At 48.3% G+C, this 19,694-nt stretch overlaps 1 long non-coding RNA gene across 2 annotated transcripts in view; it reads right to left on the bottom strand.

Moving 5' to 3' along the window:
- The window catches only part of LOC138990792 (uncharacterized), a 124,724-nt gene extending 106,565 nt beyond the window's left edge, over window positions 1-18,159 (bottom strand). For both annotated transcript variants that reach the window (XR_011466905.1, XR_011466904.1), the window contains exon 1: window positions 17,947-18,159. This is a non-coding gene — a long non-coding RNA (uncharacterized lncRNA). The remainder of the gene's footprint in view (window positions 1-17,946) is intronic.
- Between the last annotated feature and the right edge of the window lie 1,535 nt (window positions 18,160-19,694).

Genomic DNA, 19,694 nt, shown 5'->3' with positions numbered 1-19,694 from the left:
GTAGTCACTCACCTAGAGCCAGACATCCTGGAGTGTGAAGTCAAGTGGGCTTTAGGAAGCATTACTAAGAACAAAGCTAGTGGAGGTGATAGAATTCCAGCTGAGCTATTTAAAATCTTGAAAGATGGTGCTATTAAAGTGTTACACTCAACATGTCAGCAAATTTGGAAAACTCAGCAGTGACCACAAAACTGGAAAAGGTCAGCTCTCATTCCAATTCCAAAGAAGGACAATGCCAAAGAATGTCCAAAGGGTAAAAGTGGTAGTCGTTCAGTCGTGTCCGACTCTTTGTGACCCCATGTACTGTCGCCTGCCAGACTCCTGTGCATGGGATTCTCCAGGCAAGAATACTGGATTGGGTTGCCATTTCCTTTTCCAGGGGGCCTTCCTGACCCAGAGATAGAAACCAAGTCTCCTGCAGTGCCGGCAGAATCTTTACCAACTACCATACAACTGTGCTCATTTCCCATGCTAGCAAGGTGATGCTCAAAATCCTTCAAGCTGAGATTCAACAATACATGGACCGAGAACTTCCAAGTGTACAAGCTGGGTGTCTAAGAGGCAGATGAACTAGAGATCAAATTGCCAACATTCATTGGATTATGGAGAAAGAAAGGGGGTTCCAGAAAAATATCTACTTCTGCTTCACTGACTATACTAAAGCCTTTGTCTGTGTGGATCACAAAAACTACGGAAAATTCTTAAAGAGATGGGAATATCAAATCAACTTACCTGTCTCCTGAGAAACCTGTGTGCAGGTCAATAAGCAGGAGTTGGAACCAGATGTGGAACAATGGGCTGGTTTAAAATCGGGAAAGGAATGAATCAAGGCTGTATACTGTCACCCTGCTTATATAACTTATTTGCAGAGTACATCATGAGAAATGCTGGGCTGGAGGAAGCACAAGCTGGATTCAAGATTGCCGGGAGAAATACCAACAACCTCAGATACGCAGATGACAACACTAACGGAGTGAAATGAAGAGGAACTGAAGAGCCTCTTGATGAAGGTGAAAGAGAAGAGTGAAAAGCCTGGCTTGAAACCCAACATTAAAAAAACTAAGATCACGGCATCTGGTCCCATCACTTCTTGGCAAATAGGAGGAGAAAAAGTAGAAACAGTGACAGACTTTATTTTCTCCGGCTCCAAAATCACTGCAGATGATGACTGCAACCGTCAAGTTAAAAGGTACTTGCTCCTTGGAAGGAAAGCTATGACAAACCAAACCTAGATAGCACATTAAAAAGCAGACATGATGACTTGGCTGACAGAAGTCCGTATAAACAAAGCTATGGTTTTTCCAGTAGTCATCTACAGATGTGAGAGTTGGAACATAAAGAGGCTGAGTGCTGAAGAACTGAAGTTTTCACATTGTGGTGCTGGAGAAGACTCTTGAGAGTCCCTTACTCTGCAAGAAGATCAAACCAATTAATCCTAAAGGAAATCAACCATGAATGTTCATTGGAAGGACTGATGTTGAAGCTAAAGCTCCAATACTTTGGCCACCTGATTCAAAAAGCCAACTTACTAGAAAAGACTCTGACGCTGGGAAAGATTGAAAGCAAAAGAAGGGGGCTGCAGATGATGAGATGGTTAGATAGGATCACTAACTCAATGGACGTGAATTTGAGCAAAGTTTGAGCAAAGTCAGAAAAACAGTGGAGGACAGAGGAGCCTGATGTGCTGCAGTGCACAGGGTCACAGAGCCGGACACGACTCAGTGACTGACGACAACAACAATACACACAGAGATTTGGGTTTTTCCAAAGGTAAGATCACCCTACTAATGTTACTCTGTTACTCTATGTCTACATTTATATCATATAGACAGTTTTCCAAGTGTATACATATAACCCTCACTTATTAAAAAGTAACTGCATGCTATATTCTGAATTACAGATAAACCATAATTTATTCAACATTTCCTGACAGAAATTCAAATTGTCTTTAGTTTTTTTGCAGTCACAGACTGAGCTTTAGTAAACTTCCTCGGACATAGAACCTTACAAACTGGACCCTTGATTTCACAGGATAAATGAACAAAAATGGCATTACTGAATTTAATCTCTGTATTTTTTAATAGGTAGCTGGCTGTATGCCCAAAAGGAATAGCAATTCATATTTACAGCAGCAATGGATAAGTGCTCATTGTCTCACCCTCTTGCCAGATACACTACCAAGGTCTCTGAGATAATATTTTGCCTATTTGATAGTCAAAACTGGTATTTCATTGCATTTGTTTGATTACCAGTAAAATTTGGATCTGCACTCTTCTGTTATCAGGGTTAGACTCATAAAAAAGAGCGATGTGCAAGGCCAAACAATGCAATCTGCCTCCAAGGCTGGTAGTTATCCCTACAAGACAGGGGCAAGGTCTGTTGGATTCTGGGCAAAGCCCACCCTCAGTCAGACAGTAGGGTCTATACCCGGGGCATCAGAGAAAGAAAGCAAGACACAACTGGGCTCGGAGGTGTGAATGGTTCAATAATAACAGTAAATAAATGGAGAGGTAAGTGGGGTCATTCTTATTAACTCTCAAAGGCTGTATCAAAACCAGGTCTTACAGGGGAGGGGGTAAGGAACACTGAAGACCAGATGCTTCTTTTACAGCCTTTGCCCTTCACCTGTAGGGTAAATAAGAAAGAAGAAAAAGAAATGACAAAAATAGAAAGAAAGAAAAAAAAACCCAGTTTCCTTGAGCGAGGCCCAGGCTCCTGTAAGAGGGCGGGGTGTCTGGAGCCTCTGATACAGGAAAGCAGACAGAGCGCGGCCTCCCACAGCTCAGCCCACTGCCTCCAACTGCGAATGAAATCTGAGGACCAGCCGGAGGCCAGCGTGGAGGGGCCGCCATCAGCCACACCACGGCTCAAACCAGAGGCCTGCCTCTGGACAGGCCGTAGTTCTCCAAAACTTCTTTTTCCATTTTGAAAAATGAGAGAGGGGTTTGGAATTTCTGATGTGGAAGGCCACTTCCGATTCTAAGATTCTATAATTCCAAAGATAAAATGTTGATAGTTTTCTGATAATTTCAGCTCATCTCTAAGTGGTATCCATGAAAAAGTTGAAAGGTCGTACAATTTGCAGTCTAGGGTTCAGGTCCCAACCTGCCAGCTATGTGATCTTAGACAAGCGCTGTGATTCCTCTGAGACTTTCCTCATCTATAAAATGGACAAAATAAACCTCATAGTGTTGCTATAAGATTTAAGCATTTGAGAGGGTACTTATAAACTGCAAAGGTTAAAACAAACTCAGCAGAATGTTCTTACTAAGTCTGAGATGCTCGTTCCCATTTCTTCCCTTAGTTTAAACTTCACTAATCAGATACTTAGATCATTCATTCTGAAAATATTGAAAGAATGTCTTCTGTTCTAGGCACTGGAGATACTTTAGTGAATAAGACGCTGGAGGTCACTGACTTCACAGGACTTGGACCTGAAGATGTTCTTTTAACATCTGCATCAGACAAGGAAATCCGGACACATTTTAGCAAGCTACATAAAAGGTAAACAAGTTGTGTCCAGTATTGCAGATGTGAATTCAATACATATGTGCAGAGCTCCTACTATAGCCCCAGACCTAAGGACCAGGCACTGTTCTAGGTGTGGGGAGGCTGAGCTCTGCACAAGACATACCAGGTCTCTGGCCTTCTGAAGCTTACAATCCACCAAAAGAGTTGACTCAACCAGACTATCACTGATTATATGAGTACATATGACTTCCCTGGTGGTTCAGATGGTAAAGAATCTGCCTGCAATTCAGGAGACCCAGGTTCGATCCCTGGGTTGGGACGATCCCCTGGAGAAGGAAATGGCAACCCACTCCAGCATTCTTGCCTGGAGAATTCCATGGACAGAGGAGCCTGGCGGGCTACAGTCCATGGGGTTGCAGAGTTGGACACAACTGAGCGACTAACATATATATACATATATATATTTTTTATTACATATGTAAGGCACAGCCAAAGAGAAGTATGAAGCTGCTATGAGAAGTGTGAACATGGCTCTGGACCCAGGGCTGCAGGCCTCTTCTCGGCTACACTCAGGATGGGAGACATCATAAACTCTGACTTGTCCCCCTCGTGTCTCATTTCTCCTTCCAACTATTGAGCCTGGACAACTTAACCGCCTTTACCAAGGAATGAGATGTCTGGGTGGAGAAAGTAACCACAAGTATTTTTCAGCTGTGGTCAGTTGTTACGGCTTAATTAGATTTTCAAACAGCATTCACCCATTCTGCTGAAGTGTGACTCAGCTTCATCCTTCTTTCAGGTTCCTCTGAATTTACCCAGTGACTCACTTAACGTAACGACTCCACAACCAGTAACAGACCACCAGCTGCCCTCTGACCTCTGAAGTATGGATCACTGTGCTGCATACTCAGCTGTTCATTCAGCAACTGTGGATTCTTTTACATGCAACATGGTACTAGGCCCTTGCTTCTGGCATCTACAATCACATTTGAAAACTTATATCAGCCACAGGTCATTTGCATCTCTCTTTGAAGACAGTATGAGTGGATACCATTTGATTAAAGGAGATACAGGAGCTCGCACGAAGGAGACATCACTTCTGGCTAGAGTTAACTAGGGAAGCGGAGGCTGCAGCTCTGATGAGAACCTGCTTCATCCGGGACATTTTACGTAGATTCTTGGATTTGATGTGGAATGCTGCACAAAGACCTTGGAGGTGGAGACCTTGAGTAATGGGAAGAATTAGGAAACGCAGAAATGAAGTTTCAACTGAGAATTTATCCACGGCCCAGTGCTGGTCAGGCACCCAGGTGAGCAGTGTGGACCTTGGAGCAAAGGACTTTCAGCAGGAGACACACACAAATAAACAGGCAATTACAACTACGATATGGTGTAAGGTGTGCTACAATAGATAAAAACACCGGGGTAATGGGAGAACACAATAAGGCGTATTTGTCAGGATTTGTTCAGTTGCACTTAAGCTAAACTGTGACGGACTGGCTTATGTCACCAGGAACCTCGGTGGATCCAGGACTTAAGGAAGCTCTCTCTGTGTGTCACCACGTCCTGCAATTTTGCAGATGGTGTGTTCTTCCAGATGAACGTTCTTTGACACAGTGACCCCAGACACAAGAGGCAGGCTTCCAGCTAGCTCCAGTGGAAGGAAGTTAGGGAGGGACTTTGGCCCTGCTTGGGCCATTCAGCTTTCCCTTAAACTGTTGCCCAGGGAAAGGGAACTATGATTAACACACTGGGTTTATGCGTCTATCCCTGTTGGTGGACGGGTAGAGACGGGGAGGGAGGCGGCGGGGTGTTGGGGGGGCGGCGGGGGGTGGTGGAAGAAATACATGCTGGGTCACCGAAAACAACGGCTACCATGAAGAGGCCCTAAAGGGAACACGGGCTGGAACAGAGAGCAAGGCGTGTGCACGGTGAGTTCCTGGGCTACTGGGAGATTAGTCTGGCCAGAGCTGGGGTCACACCCAAGAGCAGGGAGGGAAACTGAGGCCAGACTGTGCAGGGCTTTGAATGCCTGGCCAAGGACACTAGGTCAGCCTGATGGGTACGTGGTGACGGTTCTGTGCAGAATCTTTCCCATTTTCCTGAAAATCATTCAGAGCAACAAGAATAGAGGTGTGAAACACCAACAAGCTTACATCTTTAGTAAATAAAACAAGGAAAGGTGAAATTTCACAGACTTCGCATGGTGCACGGTGTCACCCCCACCGCCAACAAACACGGGAAACTATAATGGGAGGTTCAGCAGGTGCCCCAGGGAAGGGCAGAAATGGCACAAGGGTCCTGAGGGGGCAGGTCTCAGCAATGCCCAGTGAAAATTCAGCCCAGGAGACGACTCGGCCTGGGTGGGAACAGCTGGGTGAGCGGGACTAAGGAGGAAGAGGGCAGGGACACTGGGGAGGAAGAAATAAATCTGTGAGTGACTGGGGCAGCCACAGTTGCAGCTCAGGAAAGCGAGGAGAGCAGGCGGGCAGGAAGGGGCAGGATGCCTGGGAAGCAGGGGCTGGGGGAGGAACCAGGATGAATGATAGGAGCTCAGCTGAGCCAGGTTACAGCTCTAAACGGAGAGGACACCCTGATGCACGAAGGTGCCACGAAGTCAGGTATACGCCGCACGACAGAGGCAGGAAGCCTGGAGCTGAGAAATGCGGACAGCTCCCTCGTTCCCATCATGGGATTCTCTTGCTAACAGTCGTTTTAGAAAACTCCGACTCATTCCAAAATGATAAAAAGTTAGAGGTCAACATTCAATCAAAGGCACTGTCAGGAACACATCTCTACAAAAGTACCATCAGAAGAAAACTCTGAAGAGGAGCAACGAAACTTCCCTGCAGGCTAAGAAAACTCAACAGAAAACTGTGGCCACAAAGCAGAAGCAAGTTTTATTCCAAAGTCCCATGATGAATTTTTACAAATGTAACGAGGCAGCGGCAGCTAAGGAGGGAGCTGACAAAGCAGAAATGGTTCAAGGAGGGGATGGTGAGGTCAAGGACCAGAAGGGGACAGAGAGCGGGAGGGCAGGGGACAGAAACGGGTAGATTTAGGGAGTGAGCGTAATAAAAATAAATGCCAGACGTTTCAGAACAAAAACCAATTACAAGGAACACAAGAGAGACCAGACACCACTCTGAGGGATACCGTGGAAGATACAGAGAAATAAAAGTGAAAATAAAGTGGAAATTAATAAAAATCATTAGAGACAGAGTGATGGGGAAGAAGACAGGCTAAGGGAAACTGCACAAACATCAGGTCAGGGTAACTGAGGGAAAAACCCAAAACAAGCCAACAGAACGGATACTTTAAAATGAGCCCAATTTTAAGTAGGGATTGGAGGGAGAGCTAGGCCCAGGTCACAGACCTGAATTTAGTAGCGAGGCGGGGAGGGCAGGCCTGGCAGTCTTCTGCAAGGCTGCGTATCTGGGGGCAGGTCAGAGGCATCTTCCCTGGGGGCTCTGGGGCACTTCCCCTGAACTGCAGTATTGCAGGAGGGACACAGAGGGAATGGACCAAGCATCTCTGCTCCCTGGTCCTGGCTCAGCCCCTTGGAGCAGGGGCAGGGGGCGGGGGGTGGGGGGTGGGGGCGGGTAGCGCCTTAGATACAAGTTAGCAATTAGAGAACCAAAACTACAGAGATTAATGTAATAAACATGTATCCGGCACCCAACTTTATAAAATCTTAACATTTTACCATATTTGCTTCAGATGTTTTTAAGGAGAAAAACAAGTTTACTGATATAGCTGAAGCCAATTGTGAACCCCTTGGATCCCATTCATCTCCACAACCCCTGTGAGATACCAGTAGCCTGAAATTGATCACTGCTTGCTGGCTTTTATGCTATTACTGTATAAGTAAGTATCCATAACGATATGTAATATTTCTTTCACAAGCTTTCAAATTTGATATAAAGGTATCATACTGAATGTTTTGATCTAAAATTTGCTTCCCCTCACCAAACATTATGTTTTTGAAATTTATCTATGTTGACACATGTGGCTTTACTTCATTTTAACCATAGCACAATATATCACAATGTATCCATGCGGTCTTTTGTCGATGAACCTCTGAAAAAAGGTCTGATGGTTATTTTATAAAACTAAAGCATATACCCACCAATTCACCTCTTAGGTACCACTCAAAAGAAATGAATATGCTTGTCCACAAAAAAGAAAGAAACCAGACACAAAATAGTGTGTATGCAAGATTCCATTTCTGCATATAATATATACAAACACATATACATTCATATATATTCATAGTATGACCAATCTATAGTGGAAAAAAGAACGGTGGCTGCCTCTACGAAGGCGAAAATGGGAATTAACAAGAAAAGGAAACTGCGGAAGTGACAGTTATAGTCTATAATTTGTCAGGAGTTTGGGTTACACAAGTGTATCTGTTAAGAATGTATACTTGATATTTGTATTTTTCATTGAAATTTTATCAAAGAAAAAACTAAACAAATATTGAACAATGGAGAAAAGATAATCTCTTCAACAAGTATTACTGGGAAAACTGGACAACTGTATGTAAAAGAATAAATTTTTTAAAATGTATTAAAACCTAAATATAAGATCTAAATACCTACAACTCCTAGAACAGAACACAGGCAGAATGCTCTTTGACATAAATCACAGTGATATTTTTTTGGATCTCTCACCTGAGGCAAAAGAAACAAAAGCAAAAATAAATAAGAGGGACCTAATTAAGTTTTCAAGGTTTTGCACAGAAAAAGAAAACAATCAACAAAATGAAAAGACAACCTACTGAATGGGAGAAAATATTTGCAAATGATATGACCAATAATGGGTTAATAACCAAAATATATAAACAGCTCATACAACTCAATTAAAAAAAAAAAAATGAGCAGAAGGCTGAAAAGACTTTTCCAAAGCAGACAGACAGACGGCCACAGGCCCGTGAAAAGATGTTCCAGTTGCTAATCGTCAGAGAAATGCAAATCAAAAATCACAGTGAGATGGCAATTCACACCTGTCAGAATGCCTGTCATTAAAATGTCTGCAAGTAACAAACGCTGGTGAGGAAGTAGAGAAAAGGGAAACCTAGAGCACGGTTGGCGGGGATGCGAACGGGTGCAGTCACTACAGAGAACAGCATGCAGTTTCCTTCGTAAACTGAAAACAGAACTACCGCACGATCCAGCAATCCCACTGCTGGGTCCAGATCCAAAGAAAACAAATTCATTCAAAAAAGGTACAGGGAACCCCCGGTTCATAGCGGCGTTATTTACAATAGCCAACATATGGAAGCATCCTAAGTGCCCATCAACAGATGAAGATGGATATCTATATATAATGCTGCTGCTGCTGCTGCTAAGTCGATTCAGTCGTGTCCGACTCTGTGTGACCCCGCAGACAGCAGCCCATTAGGCTCCTCTGTCCCTGGGATTCTCCAGGCAAGAACACTGAAGTGGGTCGCCATTTCCTTCTCCAATGCATGAAAGTGAAAAGTGAAAGTAAAGTCGCTCAGTCATGCCCGACTCTTCGAGACCCCATGGACTGCAGCCTACCAGGCTCCTCCGTCCATGGGATTTTCCAGGGAAGAGTACTGGAGTGGGGTGCCATTGCCTTCTCCGATATATATATATATATAATGCTACCCAGACATAAAAAAAGAATGAAATGCTGCCATTTGCAACAATGTGGATGGACTAGAGGGTATTATGCTTAGTGAAATAAGCCAGAGAAAGACAGGTACTATATCTTATCACTTAATGTGGAGGAATCTTAAAAAACAAAACTGAATATGAGTATATTCTCTACTAAAAGAGAATATAACAGTCTGTTATATTCTCTCAGATACAGAGAACTAGTGGATACCAGTGGGGAGGGGGAAGGAAAGAGGGGCAAGATAGGGGTAGGGAATTAGTAGATACAAACTACCATTATAAAATAAATAAAATACAATGTTATATTCCCTGTGCCGTACTATACAGCACAGGGGATTTAACAAAGGTTGCATAATAAATTTAAATGGAGTATAAATTATAAAGAGTTGGACATGACTGAGGGACTGAACAAAAACAACAGGTTATAAAAATATTGAGTCGCTATGTTGTACACCAGAAACTAATACTAGAAATCAACTATGTTTCAATTAAAACAAAAAACAAATACTGACATCTGTTAATGCTATGCATGCTGAAGTATTTAGAGGGAAGTAAGTAAGTGTGAGTCACTCAGTTGTGTCGGACTCTTCGTCACCCCATGGGCTATAGCCCGCTAGGCTCCTGTGGGTTGTATCCAGGCAAGTATCCAGTCAAGAATACTGGAGTGGGTTGCCATTTCCTTCTCCAGGGGACTGTCCTTACTCAGGGATCGAACCCAGGTCTCCTGCATTGCAGGCAGATTCTTTACCATCTGAGCCACCAGGGAAAATATATCCTAAATTCTAAAACTATCCCAAATTGATATCCCCCATTTTTTTTTTTTTTTTTTTTTGGAAATGCATCAAAAAACAAGATGGAATGACAGATAGAAGAGGCCTGGAAAGATCAAGCATAGCACAATGTTGATGAAATTTAGACAGTGAGTATATGGGTGTTTATTATAAAATCCTTTCAACTTTGCTGAACATTTTAAATTGTCCTATGAAAATTTCCTCCCACATTTTAACATTTAGCTAATCTAAAACCAACTCTTGAGTTCATCCTTCCCTGAAGCCACTTTTCCCTTCACCTTCCCCATTCTGGTAAGTGACAAACGTTCACCTAGGTGCTCCTCTTTGGGTTGTCCCCGTCCCACATGTCTAATCCATCAGCACATCCTTTCAGCTCTACCTTCAGCATGTGTCCTGAATGCAACCACCTGGCCATGAGCCTGCCACAACATCCCTGTTCCAGTCCACACCATCATATTTTACCTGGACCTACTAGTCTACCAACTGGTCTCCCTGCTTCCACTCGCCCCCTTAGAATCTATGCTCCACACAGCAGTCACGCTGATCACTTTAAAATGCATCCTCCTGCTTCCTCTTCTCCCACTCACTCTATTCCAGCCATCCTGATCTCCTCCTCAATGTCTATTAACTATGCCAAGGTTCCTCTGCTTGGAGTTTTCTCCCTCCTCATCCACAGGGCTTGTTCTCTCACTTCATGGTTCTCCGGTCATGTCACACCAGAAAGGTTCCCGAACATCTATCTAATATAGTATTTCCCACCACATCCCCCATGCTGCCTGTATTTTTCCTCTGAGATTTTACTACTATCTGACATGTTTGTTTTCTATGCACCCCCACTAGAATTAATGTTCAAAGGATGGGAATTTTTGTTTATGTTATTATATATAATGTCTGCAGTTCATTCACTCATTGCAACCCCATGAACTGCAGCACGCCAGGCCTCCCTGTCCATCACCAACTCCCAGAGCTTGCTCAAACTCACGTCCATGGAGTCGTGATGCCATCCAACCATCTCATTCTCTGTCCTCCCCATCTCCTCCCTCCTTCAATCTTTCCCAGCATCAGGGTCTTTGCTAACGAGTCAGTTCTTTGAATCAGGTGGCCTAGTGTTTGTTGAATATATTAAATAGATAAAATAGCACCTTCTCTGAGTCTATCCCATGTCCCTCCCCATCTTCTACTGCTAAAGTAGTCCCCTCTCTCATATTAGAATATTTTACCTTTTCCATAGTGCTTATTCTTTTCACAATGTTTTTTAAAATTTTTATTTTAAAAAATTTTATTTTTAATTGGAGGACAATTGATCACAATATTGTGCTGATTTCTGTCATACATCAACAGGAATCAGCCATAGGCATACATCTGTCCTCTCCCTCCTGAGTCTCCCTCCCCCATGGCACCCCTCTAAGTTGTCAGAGAGCACGGTGTTTGAGCTCCCTGCATCATATAGCAAGTTTCCACTGGCTATGTTTTACACATGGTAATATATGTATTTCCATGCTACTCTCTCAATTTGTCCCACCCTCTCCTTCCCCCACTGTGTCCACAAGTCTTTTTCTATGTCTGCATCCCCGCTGCTGCCCTGCAAATAGGTTCATCTGAACCATCTTTCTAGATTTCAAATATATGCATTTATACGCGATATTCATTTTTCTCTGACTTATTTCACTCTGTATAATAGGCTCTAGGTTCATGTACCTCAACCTAAAAATAATTATTTTTATTTATTTGGCTACATCCAGTATTTAGTTCCCACAAAAGTACATGGGGACTACAGGGAAGTCCCCATAGTGCTTATTAACAGTTATCTGTTACACATCTATTCTCTGTCAGTCAGTCAGTTCAGTTGCTCAGTCATGTCCAACCCCATGGACTGCAGCATGCCAGGCCTCCCTGTCCATCACCGACTCCCAGAGCTTGCTCAAACTCATATCCCTTGAGTCGGGGATGCCATCCAACCATCTCATTCTCTGTCGTCCCCTTCTCCTGCCTTCAAACTTTCCCAGCATCAGGGTCTTTTCAAATGAGTCCATTCTTCGCATCAAGTGGCCAAAGTACTGGAGTTTCAGCTTAGCATCAGTCCTTCCGATGAATACTCAGGACTGATTTCCTTTAGGATGGACTGGTTGGATCTCCGTGCAGTGCAAGGGACTCTCAAAAGTCTTCTCCAGCACCACAGTTCAAGCTCTCTGTCCCCGACCCCCCAAAAATGTAAGCTCTTGTGGACAGTTCACATCCTGCAGTTAACAGCGCCTGGCCCAGAGGGGGCTGATCCAACCCTCACCCTCCTGTCTGCTTCAATCTCCACGCAGAGCTTCTGGATTTCCAAGGCTGCTGTTTACCCCTGTTCTTTCCCTGCACTGGGAGCGGGGCCGGCCCCACGGGCTTCAGGGCCAGCTCGCGCTCCCACCCCCCTAGAGGCCGTCCTCCTCACGGGCCCGCCTCCCAGATGACAGCCGCGGACAGTGCGGCTGAGCGGGCGCCCTGGGCCCTGACCCCGCGGGGCTGCAGGGCCCCCGAGCCCGGGAGCAGCTCCGCCTCTAGAAGGCGGCGCTCGGCCGCGACCCGGCCGGCCCTCCGAGCTGCCCGCAACGAAGCGCTTCCCCCGGGGCATCCGTCCCGGGCAGGAGAGCCGCCCCCGGCGAGCACGGAGGCCGCCGTCGGCCAGCCCCCAGGCCCAGCGTGAGGGGGCCCCCAGAGGCAGCCTCCGTCCCCCCAGCCTCCTGCAGCCTGGGAAGGGCCGTGGGAGAGGCCGGAGGCCAGGGGTGAAGGGGCGCCCAGCCTCCGGCCGCTGGGACACCTTCTAGAGGAGGCGTCTCTGCGTCTGGACGGATTCCCAGGAGGTAGCTGGGTAAGGCAGTAGAAGTGGGGGGAGAGGTGCAGGCGCAAAGGTCGGAAGTGAAAAAGGCAGGGTTGAGCAGGACGGCACCCCGTTGAATTTCCTGGGTTCGAGAGGCTGTGTGTGTTAAGTAGGGGCCTTGGCCTTTAACCGAAAGTGATCCACAACAGGCCCTTGGCTGGGTGGTTAGATCTGTGCTTTAGAGAGCTTGGGAGATACACTGGAACACAAAATAGAAGGGGCAACACATGTCAGGAAAACCAGTTAGGAGATTACGGCAGTATTTAAGGAAAGAATGGAGTCCTGAACTAAGGGGGTAGGGGGAGAGAATTTGGAAATGATGTGATGGTCAGGTCAGTTTAGTTGCTCAGTCGTGTCCGACTCTTTGCGACTCCATGGACTGCAGCATGCCAGACCTCCCTGTCCATCACCAACTCCTGGAGCTTGCTCAAACTCATGTCCATTGAGTCGGTGATGCCATCCAACCACCTCATCCTCTGTCGTCCCCTGCTCCTCCCCGCCTTCAATCTTTCCCAGCATCAGGGTCTTTTCAAATGTCAGTTCTTCCCATCAGGTGGCGAAAGTACTGGAGTTTCAGCTTCAACATCAGTCCTTCCAGTAACACCCAGGACTGATTTCCTTTAGAGATGCAATGGTAATTGGAAGACAATACAGCACAGGGGGCTGGAATCAGATTCCACTAGGGGACTAAGATGACTCCCAGCATTCTGATTTGGAAACTAGGTCTGCTGTTCTCAAAGTGTGTTCCCGAGATGTCTGCGGGGGCGGGGATCCCAAAGGCCCTTTCAGAAGGACCAAAAGGTCACCACAACTATTTTCACACAAAAATTAAGACGTTTGTCTTTTTCAACACGTTACTGTTGGCTCTGATGATGCAAATGCAATGTCAGTTAAAACCACTGGTGCCCTAGAACAAATCAAGGCAGCAAACTATACTAGCAGTCCTTGTACCACCACTCCCCAGGTCAAAAATAAAGCCGGGATACTGAAAAATATCCATAATGAAGCAATATAAAGAACAGTAGGGTGGGTAATCCAGTACTGCAATCTGGAAGGACTGTTTTTATATAGTTTTGTTTTGGCTAATACAGATAATAAGGAAGTCTGATGAAATGGTGGGGGGCGGAGTTTTATTCCTCTCCTATACGTTAGAAATGCTGATTATCATTTAGCCACATTCATTGTTGTTTAACTTCAAATCAGCCCTATAACAATAAAAAGGTATTACCCTGACCAAAGTTAGAACTTGAGCAACAAGATATACAGAAATCATTGGATGACTTAATAAATGAAGAGGAGACAAATTTCCCACATGAAGAATTCCAAATGAACCATGTAGATACTTTACCCTGAAGGAGGGGGGCATAAGGACCCACTCCTTAGGTGTGGGCTGCATACGGCGACTTCCTTCCCAAGAGTAGGTATATAGTGGGATGTGGGGGGCAACTTTACAATGGAAAAGCCTGACAAACATGACCAGGTGATCAAGGTCAACATCAGCAGTTCATAAACCATGATGGAGCTTTGATATGATGTGATGAAAATGACACTTTACCTCTGTGATCTTCTTCCTCCAAACCCATAAACATCTAACCATGAGAAAAACATCAGATAAATCCCCATAGAGACATCCTCCAAAATACTGGATCAGCATTCCTAAAACTGTCGAGGTCATCAAGAACAAGAGCCTGAGAAACAGTCACAGCCAAGAGGAACCATAAGAAGACGTGACTTCTAAATGTGATGTGTGTATCCTGCCACAGTGAGAAGATGTTAGGGTAAACTAAGGAAATCTGAATGAAATACAGACTTTAATTGTTCTCAACTTTGCATTATAATAATAATATAATGCATCGATATTGGTTCATATGGTAACAAACGCACCACAGTAAAGTGAGATGTCAATAATAGGGGAAACTGCCATGGTGGGGCCTGGAGAAGGCAATGGCACCCCACTCCAGTACTCTTGCCTGGAAAATCCCATGGATGGAGGAGCCTGGTGGGCTGCAGTCCATGGGGTCGCACAGAGTCGGACATGACGGAGCAACTTCACTTTCACTTTTCACTTTCATGCATTGGAGAAGGAAATGGCAACCCACTCCAGTACTCTTGCCTGGAAAATCCCATGGACGGAGGAGCCTGGAAGGCTGCAGTCCATGGGGTCACTAACAGTCAGGCATGACTGAATGACTTCCCTTTCACTTTTCACTTGCATGCATTGGAGAAGGAAATGGCAACCCACTCCAGTGTTCTTGCCTGGAGAATCCCAGGGACAGGGGAGCCTGGTGGGCTGCCATCTATGGGGTCGCACAGAGTTGGACACGACTGAAGCGACTTAGCAGCAGCAGCAGCCATGATGGGGGAGGGTGAAAGAGATGAGAGGAGTTTATGGAAGCTCTATTCTACCTGCTTGATTTTTCTGTAGAACTTTTCTAAAAGATAGTTTATTAATTTTAAAAATCCTAATATTAATTGGGAATAATTCTACCATCCATCACTCTAACCTTACAGAATTTAAGTTTTATAATGAGATATCCTATCCATAATTCAATTCAGTATTTATCAAGCTCCTATCAAGCATGCCTCTGAACAGGTGGGTACCGGCTGTAAAAAAAAAAAAAAAACAAAACAAGGCCCACCGCCTAGTTGAAGACAAAAGACATTTTAATTGGTAATTAATGTCCTGAGAGGTGAGCATAACTGAAGAGCACAGAGGAATGGCAGAGAAAAGGGGCAGAAGCAAGAAATAATTGGGACTGGGCCTAATTTTTTTCTTTTTTAAAATCTGTCCTTCTAAGAATCTTCCCTTTTTTTTTTTCCTTTTTGCTGAAAATGAAAGCACTGTAGAGGCAACAGTTTATTTACCATGGTGTTTTAACGTTGCATGTACAAGGGACAAAATATACTTTAGAAAATGCCAAAGTTTCTAAAACTGTTACAAGTATAAAGGAATTTCATACATTTCAAAGTAAGTGAATATTAAAACTGGGATGAGTAGAAAAAAGAGGGAGCTAAAAATGAACATATACAAATACAAAACAAAGATAACATTGAAAGATGATACCTAAAATAGGTACCCAGAAGGACGACTACAGGGGCAAAACTTTGGGAAACAGCAGTTTTATAACCTGCATGTCTATGAGTATAAACTAGTAAGGGGGGTGGATAGGAGAGTGAAGATAGCACTTAGCATCTGCTCTCTGATAGGTACACATGCAAGTGTACTCAGTGGCTAAGTCGTGTCTGACTCTGCAGTCCCATGGACCGAACCACACCAGGTTCTTCTGTTCTCCACTAACTCCAGGAGTTTACTCAAATTAATGTCCATTGTGTATACAGAGGGTGTCGATACACATGATAAAATTTAATCTGAAAAGGCCTTGAAACAAGGGTCTGTTATCTTTTCTCCATAAAACTCAGGTTTACAGGGATTAAGACGACTTACAGCAGAGCAAGATTCCACGCTCTGTCCACCTGAAAGGTAAGGCCTGTTCATTTTGGTCCCACCTGAGCAGAGACCAGGTCCTGGTTAATATGGCAGAATCCACCCTGTCCCTTTCCACACAAAGCAGTCTTAGGATTTTAACGTCTCCTCTACCAGGATTCCACCCTGTTCACTTCATAGTCAACCGCATGGTCCACAGAACACTTCTAGTTATGGTGTCTCATTTACTAGTTGGCCCGGCGCTGGGCTTCCAAACTTCCGAGTGGTTTTCAGTGTCACTACCAAATTCACTCACGGAGACCACCAGTTTTGCTTACGTTCCAGTCATAAGCTTGTTGGAACCTCCCATTTCTTATCATCACGCAATTAGTTCCCTAAGCTTTACGCTGGAACAGCACAGCGTTGTGAGGTGACTACAAAAAGGAGCCAACTCCCCCCTCATCGAGAAAGCCATCATAAACCATCCTAAGAGGTATAAAGTTTCCTGGGCCTCTTCTGATTCCATGACACCTTTTTGTGCGCTAAGTCACCTCAGTCGTGTGCGACCCCATGGATTGTAGCCCAAGAGGCTCCTCTGTCCACGAGGACTCTCCAGGCAAGAAACCTGGAGCACGGGTTGCCATTTCCTACTCCAGGGCATCTTCCCGACCCAGGGATCGAACTTGCATCTCTCATGTCTCTCGCACTGACAGGCGGGTTCTTTACCAGTTAGCGCCACCTGGGAAGCCTGTGTCACCTTAGACAAGACCCTTATTTCCTCACGGGTAAACCTGGGAGGGAAACAAATTATCTGCCGGCGTCCGGAGACTGTGGTGGGAAAACAGTGGAGGGCTTTGCCTGAAGCGCACGCGTGATTTCGAGGCTCCGCGGGCCGCGCGGCACAAAAGGCGCGGAGCCGAGAGCCCGGGGCCGCCGCCTCCCGGTGCATCTCGGGAAGGCCCCGGGCCGCGCCGCCGCGCCGGGGCTCCCGGCCTCCCCCGGCGGCTCCACCCGGGCCCAGGCAGAGAGGCGAGCACGGCCTGCCGGCGTCCGGCGCGAGCCACCGCGGGGCCCAGGAAGCTTCCGCAAGGCTCCTCCCGCCCCGGGGGTCTTTGTTCCGGCCGGGCGTCCCCCACCCCACTTTCTCGCCCCGCAAATCAGGGCTGCGGGAGGGTCCACGGCTGGTCCTACTTGGAGATACCCCGATCTTGGGGGCGCGCCGAGGCGGACGTTAGCAGAGGAAGCGAAGGGAACCCCAAACTTGGATGCTAGGGGAAAAGGAGGGAAACACGCGCCGGACCGCCTCCTCGCCTGACCGCTCGGAGGCGGGCGGCGAGCTCCCGCGCTGGCGGCTGGCGCGGGCTCTGCAGGGCGCGCTGGCGGCTGCAGCGGCGGGGCGGGGCGCGGCGGGCAGGCCCTGGGCCTGCACGTGGTGGAACCGCTGTCCCCGTCGGGCATGGCCCCCGGAAAGCCACCGTTCTCTTGGGGAAAGGGGCAATGCCACCCGCCCACCCACACCCGGCCCCGTTCCCGAGAGATGTCTACGCTTCCTCTTGAAGAACTCTAGAATTGGAGGTTGGGAGGAGAGAGGGACCGCGCGGCTCGGCGCGAGCGTTTTGTTTCCTGCGCTGGGACCACTGAATGGGAAGCTGCCGGCAGGGGCTGGGTGACACGGGATGGAGGGACCCACCCCCACGAAGAGCCGTGACCGAGTCCGCAGAGCAGAGGGCGGGGAAAATGAGGGTTGATGCATACCTCGGCGGGGGCGCTGGAGCAAACTGCAAGACAGGCATCCCTGAGCGTGGCCGTCGTGGGGCTCCAGGGGTCCCAGCAGGCCTGGGTGGGGCGCGCGGCGACACACGCGGTCCGCGGCGCGCAGCGCTGTGTTTACATTCTGCAGCAGCTCCACGTTGTGCCGCCATCCCCGCCTCCCATTGGCCAGCTCGCCAGGCGGTTCCACGCTGTGCCGCCGTCCCCGCCTCCCATTGGCCAGCTCGCCAGTCCCCCTGGTGCCGCGCTCCGCCCGCAGGGGGCGGGCCCTTCGTGTCCTCGCGTCTCCTTAGAAAACCCGGGTTCCTGGAGGCCTAGGCGGGACAGCCAGCCTGCGCCACAGGATGGCCACTTCCTAGCCGCTCTGTGCCTCCCGCTCCCCCACCCCCCACCCCCGAGCCACCTCCACAGTGCCGTACGCCGGGGCCGGGGGCTGCGGCCTGACACCCCCGGTCTTCGAGAGTTGAGAGAGGAGGGAGGGAACAGAAACGTACTGGCGGGAGATGACGAAATCGAGCGGCGGGGAGCAGGGCTGAGGCGGCGGCGGAGGAGCGGAGCCCTCTTGAGAGGGTCTCTCCTGCCGCCGGGCCGCGCGGGCAGGGGAAGGGCAGGGGGCCGCGGTGAGCCAGCCCTGTGGGCCCTCGAGCCGGGCGGGCGCGGACGGAGGCCAGGGTGCGGCGCGGCGCCGCGCGCGCCGGCGGGTGGCGGGCGCGCGGGAGGGGAGCGCGCTGTACGGAGGTGTCAGTCTGCGACGCATGCGCGCGGGGCGGGCCCGGCCCGGCCTATATATTGGGTTGGCGCCGGCGCCAGCTGAGAGCCGAGCGGTAGCGGGTCTGGCGGTGAGGAGGTGCCGGGCGCAGGGCGGGATGCGGGAGGAAAGAAACCCCCCCACCCCTACCCAACTCCTCACCCCCGGGTCGATCCATCTCGCGGGCGGGAGCCTGGGGGGCAGGGAAAGCGGGCAGGGCTGAGAAGCAGGCGTCTGGGGACGCCGGGTTCCCGCGTTCCGCGTCCCTGTCAGGACCCTTGGCAGGGGACCTGGGAGGTGGCAGGGGATGGAGGGCTGCCCCTAAGCGGGAGGCCCGCGGAGCAGCCCCTCCATCTCGGGGCTTCTCTGTGCCGCCCCCATTGGGGGACCTATCCCCTCAGAAGAGAGGGTTGAGGGTCAGGATCTCCTTCACGGGGAGAAAAGTTCCCAGAGCCGACCTGTTTCCCCACACCACCCCGCTTTCTACCCCACCCCCACCCCCACTTTTTAAATGGAACTGCCTTTTCTTCGTCCTCATCTCCCATCTGGAGTCGGGGTCGCAGTGCCCCTCCAGGCGGTGGGCAGGGGCCGGCGGGGCCGGGAAGGAGGGAAAGGAGACTGAAGGACGTGACACAAGTTCCCTCCGCCCCCTGCTCCCCCGCCACCGCCGCTCTCCAAATTGGCGCGGAACCGGCTTCTCCTCAGAGTCTCGCCTCCAACAACCCCCCTCTCCCTGCGGCTTGTGCAGGGTGGGAGGTGGGGGAAAGTGGGGACGCTGCCCAGGCCCCGCTCGGAGTAGGGGGTGGGGGTCCGAGGGAGAGGGGTGCAGGACGCAGAAAAGATCCCATCTGCTTCCCTGCGCGTTCTGAGTGGCTCTGAGGGAGCTTTGCAAAATGTGTTTTGAAGACACTCCCGTCCGGGCTGTACCTTGAGTTGAGGGAATACAGGCATGTGTCTAATAAATCATGCGCTAATACAGTGCAGA

This window comes from Bos mutus, chromosome 14, assembly GCF_027580195.1.
Source record: "Bos mutus isolate GX-2022 chromosome 14, NWIPB_WYAK_1.1, whole genome shotgun sequence".
In the NCBI taxonomy this organism is placed as follows: Eukaryota; Metazoa; Chordata; class Mammalia; order Artiodactyla; family Bovidae; genus Bos; species Bos mutus.
This window is presented reverse-complemented; position numbering and strand designations above follow the sequence as displayed.